The 12,031-nt window shown below is 41.3% G+C and overlaps 1 protein-coding gene across 1 annotated transcript in view; it reads left to right on the forward strand.

Annotated features, from left to right (window-relative positions):
• Window positions 1-12,031, forward strand: part of LOC126088454 (discoidin domain-containing receptor 2-like) — a 764,950-nt gene that overhangs the window by 556,002 nt on the left and 196,917 nt on the right. The window lies entirely within an intron of this gene.

The following is a 12,031-nucleotide window of genomic DNA, read 5'->3' on the forward strand; positions in this document are numbered from 1 at the left end:
ATGGTCGGATGACAGTGTGGCTTCGTACACATACACACCATCGGCAAGCGTATAAATGATCAGAACTGCAATACCGGGGCTTATAAGGACCATCAGAAATTAATTTGTGTTGTTCCTGGACCATCAGAAATTAATTTGTGTTGTTCCTGTTTTAGTGTTGTTACCAGGCCGGACAGGGTATACAACAGGCGTGAACAGTGTCATACATTGAGTGATCACCCTGAAGGATAAGCAGATGCCGTGTATCCGTATTAGCGTTTCAGCAACAAATAGTTTGAAAGAGGACTCACTGTGGGCCTCTTTTTTACCGGCTGGTCGAATCATGTAGAACAGATACTTATGGGGCATTCGGATGTGGCAGTGCCTCGATGGTGGGCTGCTTGGGAACGTGAGGCATATTCGCCGTCAAGTTTCCAATCGACCACGTCTGATCACCGTAGGGGCTGATCTGCGTATTGCGCACGAAGCACTTTGTAACCGCTTCACATATGCGCCTGTCATCCAAGAACAAATTATGGACCGGCAGCAGCCGGTCTTCGGAATTACTGACCCATGCGTAGGCTTCCTTTTACAACACTAAAGACTGCTTTTGGAGTGTTGCCGTGAATGGAAATCTTGGAATGCTGCTGAATGCCGTCGCATTGCATTCAGCGAAGATCGCGATTCTGCGTGATAGTGATACCTGAGGTACCCTGCGCAACACACTGCAAAATGGCTTGCGGAGTATAGATGTAGATATAGATTTGTACCGCTTGTCACTTCCAAATCTGTCCAGTTCCAGTCACGGGTGGTACGTGGGAAGAACTATTGCTGTTAAGCCTCCGTGTGAGATCGAAGCTCTCAGTTTCTTTTCCTGATACTTTCTCCAAATACATGTAGGAAGAAGCAATATATTGGTTGATTCTTTTAGAAACGCACGCTCTCCGTATATTAACAGTACCCCACATCGTGATACACAACGTCTTTCTTACAGCGTCTGCCATTGGAGTTGGGAACATCTTTCACGCTCAGTAAAACATTCTGATTGGAAAGCCACCCACAATGACAAGTATTACTGGAGTTAGATCAAACGAGAGTTTTGTGCAGAACATTTTTCGTGAATCCTAAGGATTCTTCCAATGACTCTCAATCTCCTCTGCTTTTCTTGCAATTAGGTTTAAATGGACCATAAACCGCTACCTACGAATATTCCAATACATAATTTGAAGCTTGGGCATTGAGATATCTTTTCCAGTCGCAAAAATACGGTTAGTTGACTGTGAGAAAATAGTAAGTTCCGCAACCAATGAGACAGAGGAAATGAATGAGAATAAAACTCTTAAAAACCTCTAAGTTCTGAGACAACCGCTCATCACCCATGGTGATCTTGGACTAACTTGATCTTGGACATGAACTTGAATGAGCTCGCATAATTTAGCGAAAAATTTGAAATTTTGCCAGTTCAGGAAATCTATTGTTCATCAGTTGAAGGTTTCAAATTATACACTACGAGGATGGTCAGGCTCATTTTCGTCTGCATCAAGAGGTCAGTAAAATAACTAGTATTAGACCGATGACGCTCCCGATAAAAATCTTAATAAACCGCACCACTCAGAATGTGTAACGATATGCTGCGCGACTGACATTTGGTGCGTTGTTTCTCACTACTGTTTTGAGGATCAAAAGTGACATAGTGCCACAGTTACCGCTGAACTTTACTTACTAAAAAACTAAAAAAAAAATACTCCTCCCGAACAGGCCATGAAGGCCCAACGGTACTGACCGGACGCCGTGTCATCTTCAGCTCATAGGCGTCACTGTATGCAGATATGGACGGACATGTGGTCACCACGCCGCTCTCCCGGCCGTATGTCAGGTTCCAAGATCGGAGCCGCTACTTCTCAATCAAGTAGCTCTTCAGTTTGCCTCACAAGGGTTGAGTGCACCCCGCTTGCCAACAGCGCTCGGCAGACCGGATGGGCACCCATCCAAGTGTTAGCCCAGCCAGACAGCGTTTAACTTCGGTGATGTGACGGGAACTGGTGTTATCACTACGGCTAGGCCGTTGGCGAGCTTTACCTACTTATGTTCAATATTTTCATGCGCCCACAACTAGAAACACTACATCTTCCCAGCATTCAGAATGTTTATTTCCATCAGAATGGTAAAATCCATTACACTGTAAGACTGTCAATTGACGTGGCTAGTCATAATTAGAAGAAAGATCATTTCAGGTCTTAGTGATATTCTTTTGCACACAAAGGTCACTTGAAACTTCTTTTGTGGGGATATGCCAAATCACATGTACACACTCGCAAAGCCCGCATCTTAACCGAACCGGAGAGCCCAGTAAAAAATGAAGTGTCAAAAGCCGATCGTAATTCAGCGTATGACTCTGGAACACTTATAACTGGATGTTCAGCAAGTGCTTGAAAACTGCATTCAAGAAAATGGGCGTAACTTATACGACAGTTATATAAATGTGACATAAAGCCATGAAGGAGGCAGACCACCATTATTATAATAATCAGTAGTTCTGCATTCAGGGTGACTGAGTTACAATGGTGAAAGTCAAACATCAACCAAGGAATGAATTTATTGTTCGTAAGACTCGTTTAGGGATTTACCCGTCATCAGATATCCAGGAGCAATTGCTGCACATGCATTGGAAAGTCCTTGTCTGTGTGGAGCAATCGCTCCTGGATACCTAATAATGGATAAACATTTCATATGAGCAATAAAGTCACTCCTTGCCTGATGTTTAAATTTTACGATTATGACCCAGGCGGCCTGAATGCAGAACTACTGATTCTTATCTGACACTATTTTCAAGTCTTAATACTCAGTAAAATGGAATGTAATTACATAATAATGTAAGCAGTAATTGTTTTTCTCTTTAAAAAATAAAGAACTTCCGTTTGTCATCTGTCGATCTGTAATCTTAAGAGCACACTTCGTAGTAGTAGTACGCTTGTGAGATGGCTCTCGACTTTGAAGCAGCAGGTTCGAAATGAGGCGGAGAAAAGATTTTCACTCCTATAAATAGGCCGGAAAACGAAAGTGATTACATACACCTCCTGATCACCAGAATCTGCGCAAATGTCCCAAATTATGCTCCGGAACTTCAAGTGTCTAATGGAGTGAGAGCATGTAACCTTAATGCAGGTGGTCCGTTCTTCTAAAGGAGCTAGTAAGCTCGGCGACTTCTTTGGAGCTGTTTGAAAATAGCTGACTACGTGACGGCTCCAGAATTCTATTGTAGTGTCGAGAAAAACACGAGCACGCCACTAAAATTCTGTAACCATTCATTACAGTCACCTACACTCAACAAACATACTTCGGCACAAAAACTCGTAAAAAGCATATTTGTCAACTGTCACGTATAAAATATCCATTTAAGCCTACAGCGACATAGGAAATTAGCCGTAGGGCACTTTTGCGGACACGTATCACCCGATCAACCTTTCATAACGGGATGTTTCTTTTATCTAGTAGTATGAACCTTCTGAGGACTACAAGCCATTACATTTAATTTATACGGTGAATTCGATCCTTAAACTTCCTTTTTATCATAATTGGTCGAAGATATTCACAAAGAATTGTTGATATGAGTGAAGTCTAGACGAGTGTCGTTCCACTTACAGAGCACAAGAGCGAACATAATTCCCTCTACATTCTTCATATGTCATTACCGTGTCAGATTTTTTCGTATTGGTACAAATACCATCGACATCCATGTCGTAATTTGGGAACTGTCACAGTCTAATTGACGAGAATGTTAAGGAAGCATAGGCTCGAAACTAAGCAATTGAATGAAACAGACTACACCACACCCCACTGCAGCGTTGAACATGTCCTACCGGCATGGTGAGTTGTGTGTAGGGCAGAATGTATTAAGCTTGTCTTCAAGCATCGGTTACAAGCTGTTGGATTGAAAGAAGGAGACCTGCCCCAGCCATAAATTACAGAAAACGTTAATTAACAAATATTGAATTATATTTTAATAAAATTAAATGCGTTAAAAGTAATGATTCAATATTTATTAATTAGAATTTGCATTTGACCGCAAATATGTACTGTAAATGAAAGGTCAAAAAGTTGCTACTGGCGAGATTCGAATGCGAGACTACGCAATTAGAAGACTTATGAACTACCCATTCAGCTACGGCGACTCTTTAAAATTGTTGGAAATGTACTTAACGGTGCTCACAGGTCTTCTTACCTTTAAATGTGATGTTTTCCTAGTATCTCTGACATTTGTGATCTACTGCTTGATGTCCGGGAACTGACCTTAAAATTCTGTAAGTATGAATAAAATCAAAGAGGCCTGTCGAGAAGTTCCTCTTGTAAGTCAAAATAAGTTGTTTGCTGTTAATTACCGCACCCGAAAATATTTCGCTCGTTTCGTGTCAGATCCATTCCTCCCGAGTCGGTTTTGCAGTGGCAAGGGGTAGATAGCGAAAAGGGGGCGGGGCAGAGGACGGGTAGGACTGACATGATATAATTAGCAAGCTGCGACACCGAGGTCACCCCCCAGACCATCTGGCGACGTTGAAGTCGGAGCGCATCCACCGCCTGCACAGCGCGTCACGCCGCACGTACGTGGCATGGAGGCTGCCTGCCTACCAGGCGCAGCTCACCTCCACGGCGGGCCCGCTCGCTTTATTGGATTCCCGACTTCATAACGTGTGGCGCGGCGCGACGCCACGACGCCGCGGTCTGCGCGCGGGGAGTAAAGTGGCGCCGCGAGGACCCAAGCCGAACTCCTCCCCCCCCCCAACCCTACCCCTAACCCCTCCCGCTTATTTGAATTTCGCCGCTGCCGTTCGCTCCGGCGTGTCCCGCCGGCAAGACATTTTACTTACAAGGCAGCCAGGGCGGACGAGTGGAGCCGCATGTTTGGTAAAGCTAACTTGGGGAGCGAACATACCCATCGGCGACTCACTCGGTTCCTAGCTGCCAGAGATCCTTATGAGCTTACAGCTACGTTCACAGTGGATATTTGTGATGGATTCAAAGTGACAGGTTAGCCACTGTAGTGAGGAGAGAATGCGTAAGCATTCAGCATCAAATGTAGATGAATTCCACCATAGACGTAGCTGAGGTCCGTTCATTATACCGCAAACAGTTTCCTTCCAAATGATTATCTTCAGGTGACACCCAAAGTTTACCATCAGTTTAATAAATGTATCGGTGACATGACACAAAAATGTTTAAAAACCCTGTATAAAGCTAAGAGGCACATTCTCTCAGCGTTATGTAGGGCGATTAGCCATTCTTGAGTCATGGGATCAGAAAATTTCTACAACTTTATGAAAATTAGTCAATAATTCACGATAACGGAGGGACGTTGTATATTCGAGAAGAAGTAGAGATTTTCATGCAACTGCGATGAGACCAGCAATCACGGTTAATGAACAGACTGTACTAAAAGTAGTACTTTCGTCTGTGTACCATGGAACGTCATTACACACTGTCAGAAACAAATCCTTCCACAGGTAGTTCACATACCAGGTGTTTCTAACTAAAGTACTACTCCTCACGAAGGTCCAGTGGGAGTATGGTAGCGAAACTTGGTACACATGCTAATGCGTTAATGCGAAACCGATTTACGCGGGAAAACAAATTAGTTCCAATTTTGGCCACCAGGTGCTAATCTGGCGTGGTACAGCAACTCGTCGACGTCTCGGGTTCTCATGCTGATTAAACTATATAAGCGGCTGTTAAGAATAAAATCAATATTATGCCTTTCTCTCTTGTTTGCTTTCCCTGGCCGCGACCCATTCCTAATCCATTACATATGGAAACGTTTCTATACTTCTTTCTTCTATTCAAAATGCCATATTTTCCCCAGGTGGGAAACTAATTTTTTCAGTTAAATCGGTTCCACATCAACGCATTAATATATTTGCAGGTTTCACTGCCATATCGTAATTACAGCTCGCACTAGACCTCTCCGAGTGGCTGCACTTTAATTATAATCACCCAGTATGTTGCTTCGTTATTAAAATATTCGAATCGACTACACTGGATGACACTCAAATGTTTTCCTAAAGGTAAAAGGTTTTTATGGTGTGTTTTTGAAGCTGCTTTCAGTGCCTAGAATGTTCAGGCACATGCTGTTTTGACCATATTTAGAATTTCTGTGAGGTATCGAAGATGTACCTATTCAATCATTAAAATAACGGCACTCTTGCTTTGTGAAAGTTTCCAATGCAATCTGCTACAAAAACATATTTTCTTTTACAGCGTATAATACAGCTACCTTCACATTTCCATATTACCGTAATGTTAAGACAACTATATGTGTGTTTTACTTATCGTTTTAACGCAAAATTCAGCAACGGATGATAAATCGACTGGTGCCTGCTTCTGCAAATTTCAAGGCTTCAATAGGATTTATTAATTTTCTGGCCACTTCTCTCATATTTGTGGCCAATTTGTAGTGAAAAAACAACAGCAGACAATCACAGACTTTGTCAAAGACGTATATTTTGCATAACTGGGAATGTAGTTAGAGAATCAGGACGAATCACGGGCCTCACATCGAATGTGTTCAACTTGCGAGAAAAGATCCCTCTTTTCTATGCAGATGGGACAGTCGTGCAGAAGAGAATAAGAAAGCCAAAAGTTGGAGGCAAAACGTAGTATTCGATTCCAAGGTGGCTCTAAAAACCCTCCTGCCCCCGCTTTACAAACTGTGTATTATGAAACTATGAAACAAATTGTTAACGCTTTACTTTCAAGAGTTCAAATACTTTCAAGTATTCAAATTATTAACAGTCTATTTTCAACTATGTGGGAAGTAAGTTACCGTAACTACAGAATCTAAGATGGAAGAAAGGGGTTTCTGTCAGTACTCAGGTTCGTAAAGTAATGAAAGACTACACATTCGAAGAGAAAACGAATGAAACTTAAAGATAATCTTAGATATCCTTCAAACAAGATGTAAACAAGTTTCTTGGCAACTGCAAAGGCCTTCATTATGAGAGTTAGTAAGAAACATGATGATTATCTTCTAAGTATCCAGTGCTTCTGCCAGATTCAAGCGACATATCCTCGACTCCAGATTCAGCTGTTTTCTAGAACATTTAGGTGCTGCGAGTGAGGAACAGGCATATACATCGATTAAAACATTAAATAAATTGAACTGGGTTCAAAGACCGATTGGATGTGAGCATGATAGCTTACAATTGCTACATGTTGAATAGGGAATGTTGTCAGTATCAGACTTGTACAGCGCAATATTTCATTATAGTGTTAACAGTGCCATATTTCATCAGTTTTTTTATAAAGTATTTTTAATCCAATATAGTTTGTATGAACTTTCTGCGTCTTTATCATTGTATTTGAAGAAAACCTTATGTGAGAGAGGGAAACCGAATTGCTGAACGTATCAAAAAACCTTAGAATCACTTAAAATTATTAAGAAAATATTCTGCAGTCTAAATTTGTAGTCCAGTGTTATCGCCTCCAACATGTACCTAGGACCCGCTGGGAACATTTAAACACCTATTTGCTTGTATTTTTTTCTAAAACACAGTGTGCCTCTGAACCCATGTAAACGTGATATAATCTCGCGTAATGTGCTTATTTCATAAATTTATAATAACTCTCGTGGGGAGAAAAATAACAGTTACGTTGAAGCTCCACGTGCGTACGTGTATATTTTATATATTTCTATCCATTATAGTCAGTTTTCGACCTGGATGTTGCTGCTGCTGCTGATGTAGCTGCTGCTGCTGCTGCTGCTGCTGCCAGTTAAGGTAAGGCTATACGTGATAGCATTCCGTGATTGTGCAGTTGCGTACTTTGCGAGTGTGCAGCAATTTTACTTGCGCGGCATACGCCTGATTATGAAGGCATCCGAACTTTGTAATCTATTGTATTATAGGAAGATCATCAAATACAGCTGTTCAAAATTAATTTAAAAACAAAAAGATTAAATAGTTATTCTATACAACAATGGAAGTCAGTTCCTGCTATCTTAAAGCACTATCACCCAGTCCCATCTGTCTGTCAGTTTTTTCTACACAGTTCCTTCGTTGCTCATTCTGCAGAGGATCTCTTCGTTTCTGACTTCTAATTTTTACCATACGTCTCTAACATCACATCTCAAACACTCTGATTCTATTATTTCCTGACTTCCGACAGTGTATGATTCTTTCCATACAATTCTGTGCTCAAAACGCATATTCTCAAACTTTCCTCCTCAGTTTACGCCATAGGAAGGCCATCTTGCCTGTGCAAGTCTGATTTTGATGTACGCCTTTCTTCGTCCGTCTTACGTTACTGTATTGTGGTCCCAAGGTAGCAGATTTCCTTCACTACTTCTATTATGTTGTCCACAGCTTTATGACTAATTTCATTCCTGTCACTTCTCGTAAATTTCGTTTTCGTTCGGTTTACTCTCAATACTTCTGAGCTCTTTACATGGTTCCTATGGATTCAGTATTTCTTCTAATTCTTTTACTTGGGTAGCAATGTCATCAACGAACCTCTTCATCGATATTCCGTCACCTTGGATTTCAGTCTCACTTATTGTATTTCCGTCCCTGCTTCTTGAATGTACAGATTAAGGAGTATGGCAGAATGACTGCTTCCATGCCTTACACCTTTTTTGGTTCGAGCACTTCAGTCTTGGTCTTCCATTACTGTTGCTCCTTATCTCGTTAGGCAAGAGGTCTATTACGTATCTGCACTGAATGGTAACACAATGGTTAGCCAAAATAATTTTTAATTTTTCATCTCATTACGCGTTATAGGATAAACCCATCATCAGATCTACCAAAACCAACAGAAAGTATGCTGTCGCATATTCTATATTGACTCCTATTGGTTCTTATAAGCATTGCAAATTACCGGTCGTTCTCTACTGCTTTCACCAACTTGTCTGACAATTTCGGACATCTTGAACCATTTAGCATTGTGGAACGCTTTCTCTGGGGTGACAGTTTCTACGAAAGTGTCTTGATTTTTCGTAAGTCTTGCCTACATTATCAAATACACTAAGGTAAACAAATCGTCAAGAGACATACTAAAACGTCATATCAGGACCTTATTCAACATCCCACTGCATTGTCATTATTGCCGAAGAGCTTAAGGCCAAACACCCCGACTTCAGGTCATCGTTGAGCAGTTCCAGAGAAAAAATTTGTCTGCCTATTCAGTGTATCATAACTACATCGTGCTTGGATACATCGTACCCACGCACTTGCCCGAAACTTGGCGAGAACTACCAGAAGTTCTAGACATAACCTTTATAAAATTTGTAGGACAACCCCCTACGTAATTTTTGGGACTATCTTTTCAGAAAGATCTGTCGTCCCATCACCCACCTCTTGAACCGTATATGAAAGAGACAGTGCAGAACGCAGCACCAGCCGCTTACTGAACTATAAGCATGCAATTAGGCGCTGCAATGCTGACATCATTTCAGTTACAACACAGAAAAAGCACAAAGCAGCCATGCCTGCCAGACCCCCTATCCTATCATCATGTGAAACGGTCTTGGGAGGTACTGGCATCTTACATGTCCCTGTCAACCGATTCCAGGGAATAATACGGGAGGAAGTACAAACATTGAGAAAGCACACTGACATCAGAAGCCCGGGATATCTCGCACCCAATCTTGTTGAATTTCACTCGATAATTCACATAGCGGTAGTACACACCCAATCTAGAAGGATCTAACGGGCCTCCCTATTCCGTTGTGGAGAAGACAGAGCTTATGGCCAAAATATTAGCATCTATCACTTCGAATTCGGGTCCACAGGACCTGACGGTCGGAAGGTTTCCTGCTCTGTAAAGAAGGGAAGGCGGCGATGAGTGGCGTGTCTAACGACAGAGTACAATGCTGGTGCAGTCACACCGTTCATATAGGGCTCCGCAGCGGATGACCCCTTCATTTTCCCATGTTGACCCAAAGACACAGTCAGTTACGATTTCACGGCGAACGATATCATCGAGATTAGACCGCCAGGTTCAGTGATGAGGCGTTACGTCCATCAATTTGTCGCCTACTCAAGGTTCAACCTTCACTCAACCACTTACCATGGACATTCACTACAGCAGCTCTCAAAAAGCCAAAGCCAACTACCTTCACAATTTATGAGATGCCCGTTTCCAAATAATTACAGACACCGTTTGTCAGAGTTGTTTGCGCATTGAACGTCCCCATTTGCGGCTTCTAGCATCGTCAGAGTGATTCTCCATTCGTCTGTATTCGGCCTAAAATTCCGCCATGTAGCATTGTCCAATAATGAAATGCCAACAGCTGTTATTTTGGTTTTATTTTTTAGGCAGCCAGTTTCCACATTACATTGCATCATCTGCAGGCCTATACAATGAAGGTTACAAAAGAGCAATAAGTACATAGTAAAAAGCCAAAGAGTACTGTCTAAACAAAGCAAGTGTTACACATTAATTTGCATAAGTAAAAGAAAACAGCCTTAATTAAAATCTACATGATGCAAGGTAATAAGTGCTGTCAGAAATTAACCAGTTATTCATGAATACTGCGAAAAATTCAGTAACGTAATGGAAGTAATCATAAAACGGAAGTGTGAAAGTAATGCAACCATCAGTCCTGTATACTCATTGTCTGCAAATATGTATGGTTACGCGTGGTAAGGCTCTACCGGTTTTTGTCAAAAAAGTAGAAGAGGAGGGCAAAGGGACCGATTCATCGTATGTGAAGTATGATAACAGGATCATAACTCATGTACACTAAAGGAGTTCAGTATAGCTAATGGTAATCTGTATAGTAAGTATACAGAAAAGAACGACAAATTAAAAGAGGAACTGAGGCTATAGAAACACCGTAGCTGTACTCAATGGTTATTAGACAATACTCTATAAGGGGGAACCAGAAGAACACTTTAGGAGGAATTCTGTAAAATGTAAAAAAATGTGTCCACCCATGTAATAAGACGAAGGAAGCCACAAACGACAATTGTATATTGCGTAAGTTAACTTTTTAAAAAAGCACACCTTTTACAACAGTACCATCAAATTTATTATGTCTCCTATTGTAAGAACACTATTAATAAGATGGGAAACCAACTTCAATTATTTGGGCAGAAAATTCCTGACATCGTACTTCTGGCGAGTATCTATGGAAAGAACATAATTAGCAGTAGGCTCATTATAGGAAGTCGCGAAAATAACAAATATACTTCTTGACTATGTGACTATGGAATTTATATACGGAAAAATGCTCAACCAAACCGGATATAAAAAACGCAAAAACCAGGAAGTAAACTCAAGTACATACCACAAAATGTTAAAGCAAATGGGAGTCCACAGTGGATCCCAAACTTGGCATAGTTAAAGGATAACATACACTTCGCCATATAACATTCATATATCACTTCTTAGTAACGTAATAGCAGAAAAGTCACTAGAAAATAATCTCCACTCCCCAAACTATCATTACAACAATTAAATGCAGATGAAAATCGCATAGGCGTAACAGATGCAATACACCACCAGGGTAACGTAAAAAGCGAATTGACTGAAACATATACATAAAAAAACCTAAAAGTATCCCATACCCAAATGACATAACTACACGAGACAAGTGAGGTACAAACGCACTATAAATTGTACTGTCGGGCCTACATTAAGCTACAGCTGACCACAAAGACGTAAATCAACGAGAGAGGGTCCACTCACCTGCGTATATCGGGTAACCCTCGGAAACCAATGCAGCACTGTCAACTGATATCGTGAAGATTTTTTTCTGAAGAGAGAAGTCAACATGAGTAATAAACTAACAAACAATATATCACAGATAAGGTCTCATACCCTCACAAATACATACTCTCACGGGCATGTGCGCTCCTTGCACAACTGTCAGCAAGTGTCAACCAACCACTCAAACTAGAGGGCCAAAGACGACACCACAACTTATTTCATATAGCATGGAAGAGCCTACTTGAGACCAGTCGATATATCATAGTTCAGTCAATCGCTAATAGACGAACATAGGCCATATAACAAGAAGATGGATGCAAACCTGACAGTGAGTATACAGGACCGATTGTTGCAA

This window comes from Schistocerca cancellata, chromosome 1 (assembly GCF_023864275.1).
Source record: "Schistocerca cancellata isolate TAMUIC-IGC-003103 chromosome 1, iqSchCanc2.1, whole genome shotgun sequence".
Lineage (NCBI taxonomy): Eukaryota > Metazoa > Arthropoda > Insecta > Orthoptera > Acrididae > Schistocerca > Schistocerca cancellata.